Source organism: Spinacia oleracea, chromosome 4 (genome assembly GCF_020520425.1).
Source record: "Spinacia oleracea cultivar Varoflay chromosome 4, BTI_SOV_V1, whole genome shotgun sequence".
Classification (NCBI taxonomy): domain Eukaryota; kingdom Viridiplantae; phylum Streptophyta; class Magnoliopsida; order Caryophyllales; family Amaranthaceae; genus Spinacia; species Spinacia oleracea.
This window is the reverse complement of record NC_079490.1, coordinates 168,634,043-168,659,216: the sequence shown is the minus strand read 5'-3', so window position 1 is coordinate 168,659,216 and position 25,174 is coordinate 168,634,043. Positions and strand designations below refer to the sequence as shown.

At 36.3% G+C, this 25,174-nt stretch overlaps 1 non-coding gene and 1 pseudogene across 1 annotated transcript; one reads left to right on the top strand and one right to left on the bottom strand.

Annotated features, from left to right (window-relative positions):
* Positions 1–19,098: 19,098 nt before the first annotated feature.
* LOC130460185 (small nucleolar RNA R71) lies at positions 19,099–19,205 on the bottom strand. The gene has a single exon (XR_008920129.1). It is a non-coding gene; the product is annotated as a small nucleolar RNA R71 (small nucleolar RNA).
* Positions 19,206–20,187: 982 nt separating this feature from the next.
* Positions 20,188–24,562, top strand: LOC110784206 (AAA-ATPase At3g50940-like; annotated as a pseudogene).
* Positions 24,563–25,174: the final 612 nt, after the last annotated feature.

Sequence of the window (25,174 nt, the reverse complement as noted above, 5' to 3'; positions counted from 1 at the left end):
TTTTGGAAACGAATCTCCAAAAGGACATTATTTCGAGCAAACAAACATTATGTTCTCAAAAATTCGTGGTAGAAACAATACCCTTGTGTCTCATTTGAATAAATCACAATGAAACATATATCTATACTTGGGCCTTAGTTTGTTGAATAACAAACACTAAGCTCCAACTGAGTTTAGGAACTCTTTAGATATATTATGAAAAGATATTCTGAAATTACTTTTCAATAGCTTTGACGAATTTGGTTTAGTTTGGTGGTAGTTGAGCATTTTGTTTTAGAAATTATAGGAAAAGTCTTTATGATTCATCATTGATCGAATCAAGTACTAATTGACTTCGATCATTCCAACGTAGATATGCCATATCTTATGGAGCTAGATTGTGAAATTACAACACACAATCATTGATGATCATATTTGGTCTCAAGTAATCATCAACATGATCTAACCTAGATCTTTATGATTTCTTGCTAAGTGGATTTTATACTTCTGAATCTTTGAACTAGCCAAACAGATTCAACTTATATCACATTTGAGTAAATAAACCTATATTCACTCAAATCTAGAGCTGTCAAAAATCGACCCGACCCGAAAACCGACCCGAACCCGATCCGAAAATACTGGGTCCTGAACAAGATTTTGTGACCCGTAACCCGATTTTATCCGAACCCGAACAACCCGAAAAGGAATGGGTCAAAACCCGACCGAACCCGTTTTAGACCCGACCGATTGAAAATCATTGTATTTATAGCAATAAATGAGATTATGAGAAAATTTAAGCATAAAAGACACGTTGTTTTTACTATTGTTCTGTGTAATATGATTTTAATTTGAATTATACGCCATTTTATGATTGAATTTGACAAAATATAAACTTTCGTAGGAAAATTTGTTAACTTGTGCCAATATTTTGTATATTTTTCACCTAAATTAATGAAAATATAATGCGCGTTTTAAAATCTCTCAACCCGTTGGGTCGACCCGAACCCGAAAGTTCTGGGTCTTGAACAAGCATTTGTAAACCCGAACCCGAAAGTGACCGACCCGATTCAACCCGAACCCGAAAGTAAATTTTTACAACCCGACCCGACCGACCCGTTTGACAGGTCTACTCAAATCCATGTGAAATAATAAAGTCATAAAATCTTTCTTTAGCTTTGAACTCTATCGTCTAGGCGTTCTAACAATAGTTCATATCTTTTGTTACTTTCAACAAGTAAGATTAGTTGTCTTAAATTTATCTAGAAATCAATCAACTTTCAAAAGTCCATCAAAATAGAGCTTTTGAATGTTAACTTGTTGATATGGTCTAAGCAACAATGCCAAAGATTAGTGGAACTCAAATCAAGGGGTTGATTTGAACCTAGTAAAGTTTTATTGTTAAAGAGTTGTTTGTTTTAATCAAGCATATTGACTCAACCCGTAATTGACCATTTCATTCAAATAAATAAACAAACATTGTTTTTGTTTTTCTGAATGTGAATCTTTCTGTGTTTGTAAACAGAAATTTAGGTATGCTGATTATGGAACAAAATAGCCATTAAGTTCCAGCCTTGAAGGACTTAAAACAAACTAGATGACCCTACAACTAATGTAGCATTGCCATGCTTCATTTTTCACTTGTAGGCCATTAGTGTAGCCTAGCTTCCATTGTTTGAGTTATTACCGAAGTAAGAACCTCAAGCGGTATATGATACCAAGGAAGTTTGATTGCTAGGTCACTTTTCTTTAAACATAAACTTACAGGTAGAAACGGAATTGTAAATTCCTTTCATTTGTTCCTTTGTTTTCCTATTTCTTGTACCCTTTCTTATAGCCTTAAGAATTGAATTCTCTAGTGTTGACTTTTATATTTTGTTAGACATGTCCAATGTCACTCCAACAAGGTTCTTTCCATTTAATTTATGTTGAATATTCTGTTTCAACTAGATGATCTTACCAGAAGCTTCTAAAGTTCTCTAAGCATCGATCTATTCGAATGTCTAGGGACTAGACTCATTCGAGAATTAAATGGACAAAGATATTAGGTTGTTAACCATTGGTAAAGCTGAGCGTTTAAGCTCAATGCTTTATGATCTCAAAACTACAGTGTATTTTGAATTCACAAGCACCAATTGGTTTGCCATTCGATTTTGATATTCGAAAACAACCATAAAAGTCGCTAAAAGAAACGTACATTTTAAATTGCTCATTTTCTCTCATTTCCGTGAATCGTTCTTGGATTCACTACCAATCGAAGAAATTTACTGTTACCTTTCTAAAAGGATTTACCGCAGTGCAAGATATTTAATTATAAACCATAATTAAAACATACATTGAATCATGCAAAGTCTAAACATTTATCATGAATAATAACTTGAAAATTAAAGCAATCATGCAATTAAAACAAGTTATTAGCATTTTATTCGAATTTATTGTTCCGGCAGGTGCGAATAAAATGATTCCAAGATCCTAAAACCATTGAAGAATTAAGCACAGTTTGTCGACTCAATTCTAAAACATTTTAGGTAAGCAAAAGCCTTTTGCTAATAGTCTAGAAACTATTCTTGGTTGATAGGTACGTCTAAGAACTTATTAGGTAAACCTATCGATTTTGCCACGACATAAAAGGACTCCTTACTTATATCGTTGAGTTTCACCAAAACTAACATGTACTCACAATTATTTGTGTACCTTGCCCCTTTAGGACCAATAAGTAACACCTCGCTGAGCGAAAACTATTACTAGATTGATGTAAAGGATATCCAAGCAAGTGTATATTTTGGCATGGCACCTTTTAACTCAATTTTTAAGTTTGGAACTTAAGGCTCTTACTATGTTGGTTAGATTTTAAGTGAACTAAAATCCTTAATCATGCAACATAATTAAGCCGCGATCTCATGCATAATTAAGACATATTTAAAGCAATAAATAACTTAAAGCATGCATAAGATAAATGTGATCTAGTATGGCCCGACTTCATCTTGAAGCTTTAACTTCAAAGTCCGTCTTGAAAATCTCCGTGGGAGGCACCATTTTCTTCAAATAGGATAAGCTATAATTAAAACTAATTACAACTATTTGATGGTACGCAGACCATATTTGAATTGAAAACAACTTTGGTACTTTAGACCAATTACATTCAAATTAATGGTTCGCAGACCATATTTTCTATCCTATTTGGGTCATACTAGTCACTTCATAACCTGCAAAACAGTACATATACAATATATACCATTCACCCATTCATTATCATGAATGGCCCACATAGCTGGTTAGTAAAACACATTATGCATCACATAAACATTTGCAGCAATTAATCAAGGGCACCAATAATCTACAAATTATTCAGTCCTTATTAATTCTAATCAAGTTGTTTTAACCTTAAGGATTTGTAGACCTAATCAAGAGTTTATGACTAAAAAGGGCTCCCACTTAAACCAATAAATTCATATGCTTTACTAATTTTAAACATAAAAATGTATTTCTAGTCTAACCGGAAACATACAAATTTAATTAAAATTTAAAGCTCATATAAATTTATAATTGAATCCATAAATTTAATTTAATTTCAGTCGTATTTAAATTAATTCATGATTTTAATTTTAGTAAAATAATTAGAATAAATAAAATTTATTATAATTACAATATTCAAAATTAAAATCCAAGAAAATAATTTAAATTATTAATTTTAAAATTAATTAAAATTACGTAAACTGAAAATCTCAAATTAAAATTTCAAAACGATCTAATCGCAACGCAACAACCCCACGCAACGCACGCCCATGGGCCACATACACACAGCCATCGCTGGCCATGTGCGCGCAGCCCATGCACTGCGTCGCATCGCTGCTGCTCCCCATCGCAAGGTGCGCGCCAGCGCTCGTCGCAACAAGCATGTTGCTGACCATCGCTGGGCGCAGCGCTCGCCGCACGTCGCAACAAGCACGCTGCTCGCCATCGCTGGGCGCAGCGCTCGTCGCACGTCGCAACAAGCACGCTGCACGCCATCGCTGGGCGCAGCGCTCGTCGCACGCACACTAGCGCTCGCTACGCGCGAGGCTCCGCATGCTTGCGCGAGGCAGTGCGCGCTGTGGCGCAGCACGCTTGCTGCCCACACGCGACTGCTCGCTCCTTGCTCTCGCCCTTGCCCATGCGCCCATTGCTCACAGCCCACGACACAAGGCAGGGCTGCTGCCTTGTGCTCGTGCACCATGCCCTTGCTCGCTGCATTCGTACCGCATGGGCGACGAGCTCCCTTGCTCGTCGTCGCATGCCCGCACTATACAACACCCCTTAAGGGTAACACGTAGCGTCCATTGCTTTGTGCGTGCAAGTTATATGAGCGAATCGCATAAAAATTAAAAATTTAATTTCAAAATTAATGACAAAATAATAAATAATATTAATTTCATAATTTTAGGGCGAAAAATCGAAAATTTATTATTTAATTGATTTCCGATTAACATGGATTCAAGTCTAGGTCATAAAAATTTAAAATTTAACATAAATTTACAATTTTTATGGTGGTTTTTAATCATAGGTATCTAATTAAATTATAACTAATTATGAAAATCAAATTAATTCTAAATTATTCCAATTTTCAACAAATTAATCATAATTACAAATTAGATTGCATAATTAACAAGGCTAGGCATTCAAACTTGTTAAACATATACAGTAGGTCAATCAAAAATTCAAGATTTATCAACAAGAATCGCAAATATTTAATTTAACATCTTAAATTTACGAAATTTTGCATTCGAAAAACTAAAACCTCCGAAAAGTCATAGTTAGGCTTCGAATTTGAGAATTCTGGGTTCGGCCGAAAAGTACTATTTTTGTCAAAATTTTAGAATGCCTTTTACATGCGGAATTGACACAAAAATCACTCGATTTGGATGAGTAACGAAGAAACTGCCGAAAAACTGCGTACGTATAATTAAATAAACGCAATTTGCAATTAATTAACAATTACGAAAATTAATCACCCCTTTTAATTCTTGCAAATTTGTAATATTTAACCATGTTCATGCAATTTAGATTATGAAAATAATAAGAGGCTCGTGATACCACTGTAAGGTTATGATTCATATGACAAAACATAAATCATGCGGAAAAACCATAAAGCCAGGAAAGCATATTATTTACACATAATCATTTAACATAGTTTAGATGCATACACTTTGTTGCGTGCCCTTCCTAGCTGCGCCCGAACCGAACAAGAACAAGTCTTTAGGACTCCAAGTGTCGTCCCTCCGTAGATAGTCCACAGCACGTCCGGATCCGCCTTAAGCTTGACCAACTAGAATCGCCCTTAAGGTACTTAGAATTTTCGGCTATCGTAGGCAATTATATGACTGAATTTTTGCTCTCAAAAATCACTTTGAATACTTGAATACTCGATATAAATTATGATCCCTTAACTCGTATTTATAGACCATGGAATAAGTAATCGAATCCTACTTGGATACGAATTAATTAAATTAGAATCCTAGTAGAATTCTTATTTAATTAATTTATCTTTTAGGATTAGGAATTTTAATCATTAAACAAATCCTATACTATTTAGGTTTCGTATGTGAACACAAACACTACACGAGCATGACCCGCAAGCGTGCAGGCCATGCCCGCGCACAGCCCACACGGCCGCTCAGCCCACGCGAGCTACAAGCCCACGCGAGCTGCAGCAATGCTCGCAGCCCACTGCTCGCAGCTGAGCGCGCTGCCACGGCCAGCTGGGCCTGGCCTTGCGCTGGGTCTGGCGTGGCCTTGGCTGTTCGTGTGGCGCGCTTGGCTTGCTGGGCGATGGCCCGACTTTGTGCTGGGCCTTCGTCTGGCAGGCCTCGTCCGATGCTAATTCGTACGATACGCTTCCGATTAAATTCCCGATTCCGGAATTTATTTCCGATACGAACAATATATAATATTTTCGATTCCGGAATTAATTTCCGTTTCGAACAAATATTTAATATTTCCGTTTCCGGAATTATTTTCCGATTCCAATAATATTTCCGATTCTGACAATATTTCCGTTTCCGGCAATATTTTCGATTCCGGCAATATTTCCATTTCCGATAATATTTTCCGATACGTACCATGTTTCCGTTTCCGGCAACATCTACGACTTGGATAATATTTATATTTTCGATACGATCCATATTTCCGTTTCCGGCAATATCATCGTTTCCGGAGTATTCATTTCTTGCCCGTGACGATCTCAGCTCCCACTGAAACCAAGATCCGTCGATTCCGAATATCCATAGATGGAGTATTTAATGCCATTTAAATACTTGATCCGTTTACGTACTATTTGTGTGACCCTACGGGTTCAGTCAAGAGTAAGCTGTGGATTAATATAATTAATTCCACTTGAACTGAAGCGGCCTCTAGTCAGGCATTCAGCTCACTTGATCTCACTGAATTATTAACTTGTTAATTAATACTGAACCGCATTTATTAGACTTAACATAGAATGCATACTTGGACCAAGGGCATTATTTCCTTCAGTTAGACCATATGTAAGTAGGTAATTGTTACTAACTTTAGTAGTAACTTATTTTGTATGGAGTATTTTGCAAAGAACTCCTATTGCTAGACTGTTAGTTATCCCCTTAATCTACTTACCCTAGGTGTTTTGTATTTTGAGAAAAATGTCTGTATGGGAGCCTAGACTAATGGTTTCTTGATGCTGCTTGTTGCTGTTGTGCTGACCATGCTACTGCATATATTTTTGCTTATGTTCTACTGATCATGCTATTGCGAAGAGCTTTGCTTCTGGTCTCTTCTTCTGATCAACATATTGATTTGTTGTGGTGCTGGGATATGAGTTGTACAGGGAGGGATGCCTCTCTTATTTTGTAACTTGACTTCTTATTTTGGTTAATGAAATTTACTCACCAAAAAAGAAGGGAATATTAATTTGATATGGCATTTTGATGTACCCTGTAACTTAGTTTTTAAGCTTGTGGGAAGTCACTTCCAGCAGGTACATATTAGGAGATTTATTTTTCAAAATGTGAATTTCATCAGTACGTAAATTACGTACGCATTTTCAAAATGTGAATTTCATCAGTACCTATGGATTTAGCCGTCGATAATTACCTATAGATTTAACCGTAGCTAAACTACCTATGGATATCACTGTAGGTAATTACCTATGAATATTACCATAGGTAATCACCTATGGACAAAGCACTCGGTGATTTACTACGGCTTAGCCGTTGGTAATCACCTATTGCTTAGCCATTGGTGATCACCTATTGGTTAGTCGTAGGTAATCACCTACTAAACAGCCGTTGGTAATCGCCTACCCAAAAGCAGTCTGTAAAAAATAAAAATAGGTAGGTAAATTTCACCGACGGCTAGGCTGTAGGTAAAGACCAATTACCGACGAAGGGTATACCAACGGAATATCTTCGACGGTTGGGCCGTCGGTAATTACTTTACCTACTGATTTCTTCAATTTACAGACTGTTTAAAGCGGTCGGTAATTTCCCGTTTTCTTGTAGTGTAATGACTGCATTACAGAGTCAAGGGTTCATTCAATCTAAGTATGACTACAGTTTATTTATTCACAGACATGATACAGACATTAACATTGCAGCAGTGTATGTTGATGATGTGATCCTTACTGGTACAGATATTAATAGACTTGAAGCTTTAAAGGTGTTCTTGCACAAAGAATTCAGCATTAAAGACTTGGGGAAGCTGAATTACTTCCTTGGTATTGAAGTTGGGTACACAGAGGAAGGGATCATACTCAGTCAGAAGAAGTTCACAAAAGAACTCATCAACAGTTGTGATTTTGATGTTTCTAGAAGGGTTATCACTCCTCTACCTCTGAATATAAAGTTGACCAACTCTGATGGAGCACTCTACCATGATTTAGAGAAGTACAGGTCACTGGTAGGAAAGTTAAACTTCTTAACTAACACCAGGCCAGACTTGTCCTACACAGTGTAAACACTCAGTCAATTTCTTCATTCCCCAAGACTGCCTCATGTTGAAGCTCTACACCATACATTAAGATACTTAGCTCACACAGAAGGGCAAGGCATTCTTCTAAAGGCAACAAACAACATCAGTTTACAGGCATTCTCAGATTCAGATTGGGCTTCATGTCCAGATTCCAGAAGGTCTATTACTGGATATGTTTTTCTACTTGGTGGCTCACCCATTTCTTGGAAATCCAAGAAGCAGAACACAGTCTCCAAGTCATCAGCAGAAGCTGAATATAGGGCAATGGCTGCAGCAGCTGCAGAGGTAACTTGGATTGTCAATCTTCTGACAGATTTGGGAATAAGTGGATTAAAACCTATCACACTTTATTGTGACAACCAATCAGCTCTACACATAGCCAAAAATCCTGTGTTTCATGAAAGAACAAAAACATTGAAATTGACTGCCACTTCACTCGTGACAAAGTTCTAGAAGGACTACTGCAATTGACTTATTTGCCTACTCAACAGCAGCTAGCTGATGTTTTCACCAAGCCTTTACCATCAGCACAGTTTCAGAAGCTTCTATCCAAGATGGGAGTATCTACCACTCCATCTTGAGGGGGACTGTTAGACTTATAAATCGTATTCTAGTCTATGGAGTATAATGATCAAGTTGTGATCAAGTAACCATGCTACATTGCAGTCTTCCTAGTTGATGAGTCAGCATTTAGGCTAACTGATTCCCTAAGAATCAGGAGCTTGTAATAACCAACTGTAACAAACTGAAGGTTCTAGATTTCTTCTTCTCCTCCAAATATATAAGCTGTATTATGCCAACTAATTAATATTATCATCATTTCTTCTCTCTAAAGTTCAGATTCTAACAAATACCCATCAATTTTAGGTAAAATAAAAGGCGTAGGATATTCACATTCACATTCACCAAGATCAAGATTTTAAGATTGGCTAATTTCATAAACTTTGTAATCAAACAAATTAATATGCTCGGGAAGCTCAGAACATTTGAGAAAGCGTACGTCGATCTCCTGCATAATTAGGGCCGAGCAATGACCATTTCCCGGGCCCGGATTCTTTGACTGGGATAACCCAAGGTATAGGAGGATCGGTAATGTTATCGCCACCGGTAATAAGTGGAGAAAGAAGGAAGAGAGTTCTTTGAGTAAGAAGAAGAGAACGGATTGGCTTTGGCTCAGAAGTTGATTTGATAGGAAAGGGAACTTCGATAAGGAATTTTTTCGGGCAAGGGACGGAAGAACGCCATGAAGAGCACACTGCTCTAAAACGGCGAATGTCAACAAAACCAGGCTCTAGTCGCTTAGCAATTTGGTTTAAGAGGTCAATAGGGAGATTGCTCCATTTTCTGGCATCCATTTTTTTGTGATACAATCATACAAAACAATTTTGCGAAACTAGTATTTATATTAGACTAGTTCAATGTTGATGCATGCATAATCATGGTTTGTATTGGAATATAGAAAGCTTACGCAAGTTACCAATATACTTCCGAATTCCAATATTCTGTTAGTCTTGACTCACTGTTTTCGAATTTAATTACAAGGTTGGATACATTGGTACAGTTCCCAATTACCCAAACTCTAGTCCTCTCATTTTCTCTAATTATGATAAGTTAAATGATCGAAATGAAATATAGGAAAATGATACATAAAGCCTTTAGGTAGGGATGACAAATTACTCCGAATTAGACTCGATGGGACGAAAATATTAGATCCGAATTCGAGAAAGTGAAAATCCAATATGAACCTTGTAGGAGGTGGAGTTTGTGTGAAATCTGAGCTGAATCTGATTACTACCACCTAAAGATGGTTGAGGAGTGGACCAAGCCGAACCCACTGGTCGTGGGCCTAAATGGGCCTGATCCACGCATACCAACTCTACATTGGGTCGAGTCCACAGGCCCTCGTGCCAGGCCGGGTCGGTCCATCGCGCCTAAGTCTAATTTTACAAAATTTAGTGTGATTTATCGTGTCGTGACTAGACGAGCCGTGCCACGTCTTGTCGTGTTTTTGCAAAAAAAATGTGGCCTACGACTCACGACTCTGTGCTCGTGTCGAACCATTCTTTTTTCGTGCTTGTGTCGGACCTTTCTTTTTCCGTGCTCGTGTCGGGCAGTTGGTCCATTTTTAAACTTACATTTATAATATTTTCTTTATATTGTAAACTAAATGCTCCTAATATCTGTCAAAAATTGGGTCAAGTGATTAAAATATACTCGTACCATAGTACAAATTAAGGATACACTCATACTCCCTCTGCGCCTAGCTAAAAGATTGCCTCATATACCTTATGTAATTTGTTTGTACCTGACCCCTACATGTTTATCCTCACACATCATTATTTAATATAACTAAAATACATACTCCCTCCGTCTCTTAATACTCGCACCGTTTTGACTGGACACGTTTGCCAATGCATAACTTTGACCACCAATATTTTTAACTACATATTATAAAAACTTATAAAAATATAATATTTTAAAAATATATATTAAGATGGAGCCAACAACATATTATATACTAACATTTGTTTTCATATATCTATACTAATATATTAAAAAGCGTTGAGAAAAATGTCTATGTGGCACGTAGTACTCTTCCCTTTGCGCCACATCATCCACTCATCAAATGATATGTCATATAAAAATCAATACGTACAATGAGGTTTGAACTCTAGACCTCAAGTGTAGAGGATGACTCTCATTACCATCTTAACCAACAACCATTTGTGGTTTATCTCTTCACATTAATTTATAAATGAATGTTAACATGAAGATTACAACAACTAAACTTTTATGTGGCTTTTTATTTTCTATTGACTATTTTGGGAAAATTTTTATTAAAGAATTAGGACAACCATGAATAAAGATGATGTCATAAGTTTTATAAGTATCAACTACAGAAATGCCTTGCATGGCTGCATATATCTAATTTGGTGTTTGTTAATTTTGAATCACTTATTTCCACTAGAAAACAAATTATACTAATTGTAAGATGATGCAATTGAAAAATTATTTCTCATGATAAATGACTTAGTGTGTTTGTGTAGTTGACGAACTTGATGAATGCTTTCACTTAATGCTATACATGTATCTTATCAAATATTTTGCTAAAAAAATCTAAAATTTCAACTATTCAATATAGCAATCGGGGCATCGCCCGGGCCACACACTAGTCTATTACTATATATACTAAAAGAGAGACCAGGAATGACACGTGTCAATTCCTGGTGCGATTTTTTCCCGCCAAAAACCCTTTCCTAAAAAAATATCTACTTTATTCTATTTTTATTTTCTCTCCTTTTGTATAAATGTTTATAAATAGAAAAAATTATAGGATTATTAAATATGACATTATTAGACTATTTTGGTAATGTTTTGTCAGAACGTCATATCAATAATAGAAAACATTCTTACTCAATATTTTGTTCATATGAAGCATATCAAATATTTAATTTGGTCAAATCATCATATTAAAAATATAAAATATATAATATGTAATAGAACGGAAATTGTATATTGTTATATAATAAAATGAGTACGTTCGAGATTTATTAATTACGCAATATATTTATGAGATAAATATTCAGTTAAATATGGTAAATTAATAATTTTTAAATAACCGTGCATGCACGGGACCTAATCTAGTTATAAATAAAATGGGTCAAAGTGAATTATGTGAATAGTGTAAAACGTTAAAATGGTGCGAGTATTAAGGGACAGAGGGAGTATCTACCTAGAATTGAATTTTGAATTTAAAAAATTGGATTTTTCATGAAATACCCCTCAATTTTCACGAAATTCACCAAATGCCCCTCGACTTTCAGAAATTCACCAAATGCCCCTCACCTTTACCATAATACCCAAACTGCCCTTACTACTGACGCGCCGTTAGTCCTCCGTTAACCAACTTTCAAATTCACCAAATGCCCCTTAACTTAAAATTAATTCACCAAATATCCTTAATTTTAAACATAATTCACCAAGTACCAAAACTGAAAATTAGCTTTTTAAAGCCCAACGGCTAGTTTTGGGTTTGAAACGTAGTTGTTGCTTGTTGTTTGGTTATAACTAAGCCTGGTCTGAGTGTTTATTGTAGTTTAGAAATTGTTTTGTTGTAGTTTCATCTCATTTTTGTTGTCATGAGTTTTCATTCAAAATCGTCATCCACACACAATGAGTCCACACATATTGAACTTTGATCGAAGGAAACTTGTCATTCTCTTCTTCTATAAAACCAACAACCTCAGGATAGAAGACCAGTTTCCTCATGCAAACCTCCAACAATGTACCAGCATAGTTAATCTGTAATAGTCATAATTCTTGAAGAAGTTAATAGCCTTATAGCAGTAACCATTTTTTTACTGTAAAAAAATGCAGGTAAAATATATTGGAAAAAAAAAAAGAGAAGTGATGATCATCTAAGTTCTCATTTTTTGCAGAACTCTAGTGGAATAAAGAGATGCAAGACAAGAAAACAATGGGTACACAATATAGAAGCCCAAAACGTTAGGAAATATATCAATTAAACTACAATCTGAACAGAGGAGTAATACTGGTTGCTACTTGCTAGTACAGGTGAACTCGACCATGTAATCTTCAATCAAAGATTACCTGAACAATATGATTCAATCATAAAACCAACAAAACCAAATTTCACCCCATTGCATTGCTTTTTAACCAATCATTGCCCATTCAGATCAAACATTATACCAAAAAAATCAACTAATCAACAGCTTTTTACAAAAATTAGAAATATATCAATTAAACTAAATATTTCTTCACTGAGTAAAGATTTCTTCTAGAACTAGTAATCACACTCCTCTAAAAGTCCAAATTGTTGGTGCCACCCACGGTTGATACCCAGATTGTTGGAGATGATGGGTTTGGAGTGATTTTATCGCTGACAAACTCACTGCGAAAATTACAACACCAAGTTAGTACTCGACGATCGTTCTCTGAGTGGCTATCCGCGATTCATTCAAGATCGACTCCAACAATCAAGAGTTTGAGTTAAATTAATCAAGAAATTAACGGAGCCAAAACCCTAAAATTTGGGGCAAAATAGTTCATTCAATTTTATAATATCATAAACCTTAAATCGAAAAGAAATATACCTCACTAGAGCAGAAATTCACTCAAACCCGAAGAACTATGGACGGTGGTGGTGGTGAGAAACGAGATTGCTGCTTGGTGATGGTTGAATACAAGTGGATCTCCATCAGACGGTGGTGGAACGGTGGCAATATTTTGATTACGAAGCCCTCTCACTCTTGGTAGTAGGTTTAAGTTGATGAAAGGAGATGGTTTATAGATTTGAAGAAGATGCAGTTGTGGTGTTTGAATGTTGAAGAACAGGGGAGAGAGGCAGTTTGAGAGTCCATTTTTTTTGAACTGTAATGAAGAATGAAGTGTTTTTAGAGGGGTAATGGCTCCCAAAAGATAAATAAGGGCAAATCAGTAAAGTGTAGCTAACGGCGACTTAACGTCCGTTAAGTGTAAGGGTAGTTTGGGTATTATGTCAAAGGTGAGGGGCATTTGGTGAATTTTTGAAAGTCGAGGGGCATTTGGTGAATTTCGTGAAAATTGAGGGGTATTTCATGAAAAATCCGTTAAAAAATTCGTAGCAAACTGTAAAAAACATTTGTTATAATTTTGTAGGGACCAAAGGATCAGTCATTTTCCACGGAGGACTAACGGCGCGTCAGTAGTAAGGGCAGTTTGGGTATTATGGTAAAGGTGAGGGGCATTTGGTGAATTTCTGAAAGTCGATGAGCATTTGGTGAATTTCGTGAAAATTGAGGGGTATTTCAAGAAAAATCCGTTAAAACAATATGTAAGGACTAATCGACTAATTAATTTTAGTTGGAACAACTGTTAAACTACTGTTAGAAATATATTTGTTGGGTTAGTGTTATTCGTGGGCATACTGCATACGCCTTTATTTATAATACAAATTAGATTGCTATATTTTATAGTTTTCTTAATTCATATAGATTTCTATAAAACTCAGTTTTTTTTTTTTTTGAAGGTAAAAATTAGTTCATTGAAAAAATAGTCATACGACATCTACAATAGAAATCAAAACTAACAAATACAAAACAATTTGAATCAAATAAAATTCTAATCCGGCAAAACCACGATCGTTGTAGATGAGATCTGACAATGATGAATACCCTTTTTCACATCGCTGTTTGATACAGCCTTCAACGAGGGGGTCTTTCGATCTGTTATAGCTTTGGTATTGAATTAAATTCGATTCAATTGATTGTAGACGTAAGAATGACATCCGTTGTAACCCCGGACAAATGTTCATCAATAAAATTTTTCCTGCGAAATTAAAAACATGGCCCCAAACTCTCACAAGGAGAGAGATAAAACCCAATAAATGGGTAAAAATGCTCTCCAATAGAGATAGAATGGAGTTTTTTTTTCCAAACATTAAATCAAAAGCTATGAAAAACAAGAAAAATGGCTTACCACCAACCATTAGGGTTTTGAAAGAGGAAGAGAAAAAAGAGGAGCGGCTAGGTTTTTCTTCTATACAACCCAGTTACTCCCTCTGTATTTAAAAAGATATATACTTTTTTAAACGGCTGTATTTTAAAAAGAGATACACTTTCTTTTTTTACATGGTTTTGTCCCCACTTTCATTATATTAACATTTCTCTCTTTCTTGTGTTCCACACATTTACTCACATCATCTTTTTACTATCATAATAATTCATCCACTACCCCACTTTCATCTTATTTTAATAAATTCAACGCACTCTCGTAAAACTATGTGCCGGTCAAAATGTATCTCTTTTTAAATCACGGAAGGAGTATAACATAACTTTACTACATACGTTATTTATCCTCAATAACTATAGTAATTAGTTTAACTGAATTATGGTTTAATTTGATCCCTCAACACCTATTTTGTTTAAGCTCTGTATTCCATTTTCTTTCTTGTTGACTTATGATTTGACAGAATTTTTAAAGTTACTTATCCTAAAGCTACAGAAATCCTTTGATAGATTTATTTTCCTTCCCGATGTGGCCTTGGGTACTGCACCTGGAAATAATATTCTCACAGATTTCCTTTTCTCACACGCTACGCCACAGACCACAGTCAATTAAGACTAAACTTGTTCTCGACTCTCAACATTTAACTCATTTTCAGACATTGTCAAAAATCAAATTACTCTTTTGATTTTCTGCCATCCATTTTTTGTGTAATGTGAATCACTCTCGCGAAACTACGGAGTACTCCGTAGTATTTATACAAACCAGTTCAATGTTTGATGCATGCACAATCAATGTTTGAAGCCGTATTCGGAGATGTTCGGGTATTCGGCCCGTTCATTCTTGTAAACATTGTTAGTATCATCATACTGATTGACATTTTGTACCTGGTTTTGGCGATTGTATGGTTGGTGTCGCTAACTGTTATTCCTCGGGGTGTACGATCGCCTGTCGCTGCTGCCCCCTATCGATCGTTGTGCTGCCGACCGTATGACCTCCTCATCTTCGATGCGCATCTGGGCAGTGGCTCTCGACCTGACTTCTTCGAAGGTTGCACAGGGGTATTTGGTTATTTCCCGGTACAACTCCGAATTGGGGATGAGACCTCTTTTGAATGCTTCGATAGCTGTCCTGACATCACAGTTTTTTATACTAACTTTCTCACAATTAAAACGGTTAAAATAATCGCGTATCGACTCGGTTGGTCCAAGGACCAACCGATAAAAGTCACTCGTCTGTTTCTCCAACTGGCGACTGCTGGCGAATTGTTGATAGAAGGCGTTGATGAGGTCGGAGAGGCAGTATATGGATCCATGGGTGATGTTCATGAGCCATTCCAGAGCTGCTCCGTCGAGGGTTCCTCCGAACGATTTGCACATAACGGGTTCGACCAGGTCATAAGGGATGCTGATATGCCACATCCGTTGCTTGTAGACGTTGACATGCCTGTATGGGTCGGACGTTCCATCGTAAAGAGTGGTCCAGACAGGGAGTCGAAGCTGATGCGGGACCGTCACTATGGCGATTGCCTCACAGAATGGCGATACTGCATATCCGTCGGTCGGTTTCTTCTCCACTGGGGTGGGCGCTCTTGGCAGCTTGGTCATTAGTTTCAACATCAGCGAACACTGCTTCTTCATGCGGGTTTCCATCTTGTTCAGGCGCTTGGTTACAGGGTCAGGTGTTGCTTCATCTTCCTCTCCATGGGGCTCGTCATCGTCGAAGAGATTTTCAGATTCATGAGTCATCTCGAATATCAGCTTCTTCGGTTTACTGGTTTATAGCGTGACTGGTGCTTGGTGCTTTTCACGGAGTCGAGCTCTTTCTGGAGGTTTTCAACAGATGCTCTCTCTTGAGCTAGTTCTGCTTGGGCTCGATCGTAGGCCGCCTTCATCTCTGCGAGTGTCATATCCTCAGAAGTCATTGCAGGAGAGGTAATTTTGTTTGAAACCTAGTTAATGTCCCCACAGACGGCGCCAAACTGTTTATGCCAAATTTCGTCTAGGGGCGACACTTGGCTTGGGTCGACACTAACTAAGCAGTTTATTACGATAAAGCAAATAAAGAATGAGACACGACGCCAGGAGATGTTGACGCAGAAAACCCAGGAATAAGGTAAAAAACCGCGGATAGCTATGAGGCTATCAATCCACTAAGAATCCTAAATTGTGTATATGATTGTTTATGCTTTGTAGAATAAAAATAGCTAATACAATGGATGCTTTTAAGTACGAGAATATGATAAATGCTTGAATGCTCGAGAGCTTGAGTTAACTTGTGTCCCTCTGGTGTGGGTATCCTCTGCCTTTATACCTGAAGTCCAACGGCCTTGTTTGTTGGAAGAAACCCTGGAAGATATGGATCTTGCACTATCCGTTATCGCACGATTCTCTCCCAGTCTTCAACTGCCTCCGTATTCTTAGGTGGTTATTCAGACTCGTTCTGCTCGTGTGACGACGCAGCATACCTTGGGCCTCCGGGCTTGGGTCTTGACCTAGCTTCTTTAACCTATTCGTCGTTGCTGGTTGATATGCATGTTTTATATAGTATTTTTACCCCCGTCCCTTAGTACTTTTATGTGTCAAACGTGCTCTTAGGAGCCGTTTCTAGTACTAATGTGTGTTATTAAGTGTGCCTTGAGTTTCAGGTTTGATTATGAGAAATTGGTCTTTTTAGACCCGTTTCACGTTGATCTAGGCCATTATATGAGCCCGAGGAAGTTCGGGACCTTCATCGCCGACTTTCGGGAGCCTTGGATGCTTATGGTTGAGCCCCGGGAGTTAGACTCAGTGATATGGGCGAGCTACATTGAAGATTGCAAATCGCCCTGGAAGCTGAGGGCGAAATGCAACCATCGGGCGGAATTATTGGCAATTTGGATTCATCAACGCGCGCCCGATCGGGCGCAGCTCGCCCGATCCGGATCGGGCGGTCATCCTGGATCCTATGTGGAGATTTCACAAACCGCCCGATCGGGCGGATTTTGGCCCGATCGGGCCGACTATCGAGTGGATCGCCCGATCGGGCGAAGCGACGCCCGATCGGGCGACGCCAACCTCCAGCAGTTTTTCGCGCATTTGTTTTCCGTTTTTTAGGCTTTATTTTGGTAAACTATATAAACAAGCTTTAGTTATTTTAGTTGGACACTTTATTTTCTAGTATTGAAGCTTAGTATTATTTCCCTTAGCCTAATTTTCTCTCTAGTTTATGCAAAAACACTTAGTTTAATTCTCAATAAAAATTCAAGCTTTCACTTTCCTTTGTTCTTCAAATAGGTATTATTTCTTATTTCAATTCATTGTCTTGCTTTAATAATGCTTTCAATTATGATTATTGCTTTGTTTATTGTCAACATGCTTGAGTAATTTAATTAATTTCTAGGGTTGGGGATCCATGAATAATATGAAGGGATGATTGAATGATTATGATTGTTGGCATTGTAATTGATTCCTATTGATTGGTTTATTTCACTATACAATTAGATTTGCGCAGGTTTAATTGTGGTAGTTATGCAATATCAAATTAAGATTCGAGAGATGCAATTTGATGTTTAGGCTTGTGTCAATAGGTGGAATTAGAGTTAATACGTAGCGAGAGCCCGTTAATTCTAAGTCTATGATTAGTATCGACTTGAGAGAGCATGCTAGTCTAATTGATTACCTTGTTGATTATCGTGATTGTTCAATGTCCTGGATTATTATTTGTTGGCGAACCTATACCCTAGATTCCTTAATATATTGATTCATTCTTATTTAATATTCGTTCATAGTCTTAGCCTATAAACCACCAACCAATTCTTGTTCACAATAGTCTAGATTAATTAATTGATAGTAGAAAGAACGCCTGTTTCCTTGTGGATTCGATCCTGACTTCCCTTGCTACCTAGCTAGTGGACCTTAGGTTATTTTTGATTAGGTGATACGACTTTAGTCTGTCAAAATTTGGCGCCGTTTCCGGGGAAACGGTTTTATTTTCTGTTGTTGATTGCTTATCCTAGATTATTGTTTGTTACTACTCAAGGAACTCACGTTCCTTGAGACCGGATCTCACATTGTTTTGTAGTCTTTGTCTATGCCCAGGACCGTAGGTACTAGTAATCTTACTCCATTCGATCCTGATCCCGAAAGAACCTTTCGTAGATGAAGAACTTTCATTGCACAGTGTGGGAATTACTCTGATTCTGATCATAATATTGGCGATCTTTTTCCTTCAGATACAGATACAGTTTCAGAGATAGAGATGGGTGACGAAAATCTGATACCGCCACCTACCCCACGGCTTACAGACTATTCTAAGCCAAGTCTGTCCGTGCTACCAAAGGCGATCATGCCTTCTATTGCAGCTGAGACCTTCAAGATTGAGCCTGCATTGATTAACATGATCGAGAGACGCCAGTACGGTGGGGAACCAGGTGAAGATCCAAATCTTCACATTCAGTCCTTTATCCAATATTGTTCCACCATCAAGCAAAAGGGATTGACTCCGGAGCAGACTATGGAGATACTTTTCCCGTTCTCTTTGAGTGGGAAAGCTAAACTGTGGATTAATGGGTTGAATCGGGCGGCTTTGAAAATCACTAATTGGGAATCCTTGGCTCTTGCTTTTTATGTTAAATATTTTCCACCTGAGAAAACGGCTCGTCTGAGGGGTCAGATATTAGGTATCTCACAACAAGCGGATGAGAGTTTGTTCGAGGTCTGGGAGAGATTCAAGGATTTGCAAAGAGAATGCCCGCACCATGGTTTGGAAGATTGGTTCTTGATTCAGCAGTTTTAAGCTGATGATTGAAGCCCCAAGATTAGATTTATACTCTATCACGCCCCCTCACATGAAAGCCCAAAGGGCTTGAAGTGTGGATGCAGCATAGGCCTACTCATACCCAGTGCGAAATATTCCACTTTGAAAGGAGGGGTTGATGAGATTCGAACCCGTGACCTTTGTGTCACGTTGGCTCTGATACCATGTTAAATACGGGTCTGGGCCGCACCCGTCATCAAGAGAGAGAGTCCACTTAACAAGTCCAAAGGAGGTTCCACCTTAAAACCATATGGCAATAAGGGGAATAACCCCTTAGCCTTATTAAGTGATTAACTCTCTCATCTCTTCTCAATGTGGGACATTCACACGTGTTCTTTGGGAAAGCTTTCTTCAACACTCTGCCATCAATCGATTGTTTTCTTTGATGCGAATGGACAATATAAATCAGGTAGGGGGGTTCAAAACCATGACCTACAATATGTGTTTAGATATCCAATTTTCGATAATTTAGAGTAGCCGCATGTACATAACTTTACTCTTAAAATGTGGAACGACTTAAAAGAATTAGAACGCTATGCTATAGATTATGGGCCAAGGATTCGTCAACTGAATATCACACTCTTATTAAAAGGGCATGAGGTAGGGGACTATTTTCAAGAAATTTAAACGTTACGTTTTAATCAATTTAGTTGAGAGAAATGTTAAACTTCTAAAGAATATAACTTCTTATTATAATGTGAAAGTTAGGCGTACACTTCTCAACATGGTATATTAATTAGTTACAACTTCAGTTCCTCCATAGTATTATGGTGATTGATGATGAATATTTTAATCATTCTCACAAAACGCATGAGTAAGTTAAGTTGTAAATGTCGTATGACTTTAGTTTAACGTAAAAGTTTCAAACCTTGCCAAACAAAAAGTTCCTATGATAACTTCTTACTCTTAATTAGCTACTACTACGTATATATAAATAACAATGTTAGAGTGAGGAAATTACGAGGAAAAATTAAAGCATTAATTAGGCATAATTAGCTAACTCAATTATCACCAAAAATACAAATATTTGGGTTGGAGGTGAAATGGTGAGGGTTTCACCCAACTTCCTTGCTCTTGCATTTGTAACAACGTTATTCATGTTGTGTACTGCAACACTTGGAAAGATGCCAACAACTTCTGAAGAAATGTCATTGCGAAAGTCATACAGGGTCATATTAGAAGAAGAGACGAATATCAGATCAAATATAGTGACCGGAAACCAGAAAATAAAGATGATAATGCACCAACAACCCAACACTAATAAGGTTTTGGAGGCCGAGAATACAAAAATTGCAACTATGGAAAACGTTTTGACGTGTGCTGGTGTAGGCGCGTACTGTAACCCTACATTTGGACCCAATTGTTGTCGTGGTAGCACATGTCTGAATCCGATACCTATTACAGGTGGTGTGTGCGTATAATAGATACGTTAATTTACGATTACTTGTACGTACCAACTACCAAGTGCCTCGCGCACAAGCTAGCTCTTCGTTTATGTCACTTCATGCATCTTGATGTTAACTTTATGCTTAATAGGGTGGATAGTAAACCTTTTATGGTCTAAGGCACCTTGATTGGTTGCAATTAACTCGGGGACCACATGTTTAATTAAGTCTCATACTACTCATTTTTAAATGTATTAGTAAAATATCACGTCAAAGTCGGTATATAATAGCACCTACTAGTAATTAAATTCAAACTGTAACACTTAAAATAAAATAAAGGGATTATCAAGTATGTTTATTAAACGAGTTTCAAAAATGTTCAAACTCGGATCATCTACAATTTAAAAACAGATGATTAGAAACATTAACATTAACGAGAATAGAGGAGGCTTTTTATTTGCTCCGGAACAGTCATTGAAACGTCAGACATTCTACAATTTTAAGTTTTTTAATATGTACGCACGTATCGCGTGCATATAAGGCTAGTTTATTAAATAAACGAACACGAACTAGCTTTCGACGAGGCCGAGTCCGGGTAGTTTATTAAGAGTTTCGGATCATTTATACCCCTAGTCATAGCTCACTAACTATACACCATTCAGCCGTAGAGTCTATTGATTAGTCTATCAAAAATTTGTGGACGACTAGATGAAATATTTAGGGCGATGATATAGATAGATTAAACCCAATTATATTGGACTTGTCCAACAAATTATGTAAGAATTTAACAACTTTGATCGAATGAAGATATTTTACGCCGACCTCCTCTCTAACAAATTTACGCCGACCTCTCTAACAAACTCCTCAATTAATTACTCCGTAGCATAAAAAAAAATAATTAAAAAAAAAAAAAGCATAAAAATCATATCCTTGGCCTCCACGTTTTTTTTTAATATTTTATATTTTTATTTTAATTCTCAAAATTGCTATATGGCGGTTTAAATGTAGTATAAATAAAGTTGGTGAGATTTCTCTTTCAATTCAATATAGCTAGTCTTACCTAGCTATATTTTCTTCCCCTTTCCTTCCTTTAAAACCCTAAATCACTAATCCAGTCGCCACCATGGAATTCAATGCTGCTTCAATATTCGCATTCTATGCTTCACTCACAACATGTTTCACACTCGCCAAACAAATCTACAACCAACTTCCTCAACTAATTCGCGACTGGTTCGAAGGTATAATCTCGAAATTGTTCCAAAAAAAATCAAATCTCGATCCCAAAGTTTTCACTCTCGTAATTCGAGAGTTTTACAAAGAACAAGGCTACGATAGCGGCAACGATATCTACAATGCTTGTGAATTATACCTTTCTAACAAGCTAAAACCCTTATCGAGTCGACTCGTAGAGAACAGGAACACAACGGACCCGTTTACTATTACCTATCACAAGGGGAAGAGTATGTTGAGTATGTACAATTAGATAAATTTAATGATAATGTCAAGTTACATTGGAGGTTTACTTGCAAAAATGACAAAGAAAAGGACGGGGATCAACGTCGTCGTGGCTCTTCTGAGGTTCAGAAATCCTTTATGTTGAGTTTCGATCCTCAATATAAGGATATTGTTCTTCATAGCTACATTCCATCGGTTGTCGTAAAGAGGTATTGTCATTTTTCATCTCTTTTTATTCTTTACGTTTAATATTTTACACGCGTTTTAACGACTAATTAATGTGTATTGAGATTTGCATTAATTTATAATGTTTTTCACTTTTTATCAGAATTCTGTTTTTATTGTTTACGCTTTCTATTTTGGGAGTCATATTTTACTAATGTTTGAAATATTTCTATTTATATTATACCATAAAATTTCGGAGGAAGTAATAGTTTATATTAAAAAGAATATGACAATTGATTATTTTAATCAATTAAATTCGCATTTAATGTCTTAGACTTTTTCATCGGAATATTAAATCTATCTTACTTTCTGCATAAATGTCCTTAAAATTCATTACGTGAAAAATTAATTATTTTAATCAATTAAATTCATTAGAGATTTGCAACACTAAATCTTTCCCATACAACTGAAAACATTATCAATATTAGTAGAGTAATCTTTATCAACATTAATTAATTATAAAATCGCGTCTATAATACCAAACCCGTGAAAAAAAATTACAAATGGAGTACCTCCTAACCCTTGTATTGCACAACAGTATACATCGATTTTACTAATTAATGAAAACCTAATTTAAGGAATTAATTACTTGTGACAGGTACGACACCATGATCGAGATGCGAAAAGATATATTCCTGTACACATTCCAAGGGATGTCATCGAGGTGGCACCCTGTATCATTCAAACACCCCTTCACCTTCGACGCTTTAGCGTTAGATCCAGACTTAAAGAAGTCCATTGTAGATGATTTAGACATGTTTATAAAAAGGAAAGAGTTTTATAAAAAAGTTGGAAGAGCTTGGAAAAGAGGCTACTTGTTGTACGGACCTCCTGGAACTGGTAAATCTAGCTTGATCGCTGCCATTGCTAATCACCTTAAGTTTAGTATCTATGATTTGCAACTTGTTGGTATTCAATCAGATGCTACTTTAAGGAATTTGATGATGTCGATTACCAATAAGTCGATTCTTGTGATTGAGGATATTGATTGTGCTTCTGGGTTGTCGAGGAATGCTGCTCTTTCTAGGGAATGTGAAGAAGGTTATAATCATGGTGATGGTTATGAAGGTTATACTGATGATGATGACGACTATGATGATAATGCTAATAACAATACTCAACCAGAGTCCAAAGATAAAATAAATGTGAGTATACTTTCTCCGTTCTTATTTAGTTATTGTTTGGTTTTCAGTACGGAGTATTAGTTATAACCTTTTTTATTTTTAGTAACTTCTGCTACTGGCTTTGTGTCTCTTTTTGTTATTAACGTTTGGTATTATGCATGCGATTTAATAAATAATTAATGTAAATAAAGATTTCTTTTTTAAAATGAGACAAATTTAATGTTTTACTATGAAAATGTGGGAAATTTAATGGCCTAATGAATTTGATTGGTTTAAATAATTATTTGGCACAATTTTGACAGAATATTATATACTTTTATGTGTTATAAAAGGAAATATTAAAAGGTAAAGATTAAAATGGGACAAGTAATAAAGGTCGCAATTTGCGATAAAATAATTTGTGTCGCAACTATTTTTTTAATTACATAAAAATATATTATTAGATTGTAATTTCTATTCTTTAATTTGTAATTTACAAAATAAAACGAATTTTTTTTTTGTTGAATCTATCGATGGCTAATAGACTTCATTCAATCTATCGATGCAGTTATCGTTATCGCTTTCGGGGCTATTAAACTTCATCGATGGACTGTGGTCTAGTTGCGGAGATGAGCGGATCATAATCTTAACAACGAATTATAAAGAAAGGTTAGACCCGGCTTTGTTACGTCCAGGACGTATGGATATGCACATTCACATGTCTTATTTAACAATGCCGGGTTTCCGGATTCTAGCCTCGAACTATCTTGGCATAGTAGAGGAACATCCTTTGTTTTCGAAGATTGAGGAATTACTCGAAACCATCGACGCAAGTCCAGCTGAAGCCGCGGAGGAGCTTATAAGGAGTGATGATCCTGACATTGCTCTTGCTGGAGTTGTAAAAATGTTGCAGAAGAAATCAAATCAAAATACTCAAAAGAAGAAGAAAAAGAAGAGGAATAATAGGGGTAAAAAGAAGGCTTCGAAAGGGGAGGATGTAAATGTAAATGTAAATGTAAATAATAATAATAATAATACTGTAATTAGTGAAGCAGAGGAGGGTTGAATTTTTTATTTTATTTTTTGTTATATTCAATTCCTGCAAATTATGCATCAATGAAATATTTTTTGATTTTCCCTTAATTTAAATCTTCCTAGGGTTATTCAGTTATATATTATATTAATTATTAATAACACTGCCCAAAATCCAGCCACGAATTTCATGTTGGATCCTGATATTTCATGGGCCTTAGGTTAAACAAGAAGAAAAGACTCCTATTTAAAATCAAAAAAGAAGTTAGCAAATAAATTTTTATTTATTTTTCAATAAAAGTACTAACTTTTATGAGTGAATAAATTTATATACTTCGTACTATTTTTAACTACGGCAATTTTTGTGTAAAATCGCTTTACGGAAAGACCACTTTGATTGTTTAACTAATTGGTTTCATTGCTTAACTAATTAGTTTTAGTGCTTAACTAATTAGTTTCACTGTTAAACTAATTGTTTCCAGTGCTTAACTAATTAGTTCCGGTGCTTAACTAATTGATTTCATTGCTTAACTTATATGACACAGAGGCTAAAAGACCGCCTTATATAAAAGTTTATATTTTAATTATGTTAGTCAAGCAAATAATACGTAGTATTAATTACAAAAAGGATGATACTTCAATAGATAATTTTATTGTATTTTTATATTCAGTTTACACTCAATTTACTCTTATAAATACTTACTACTATCAAAATAA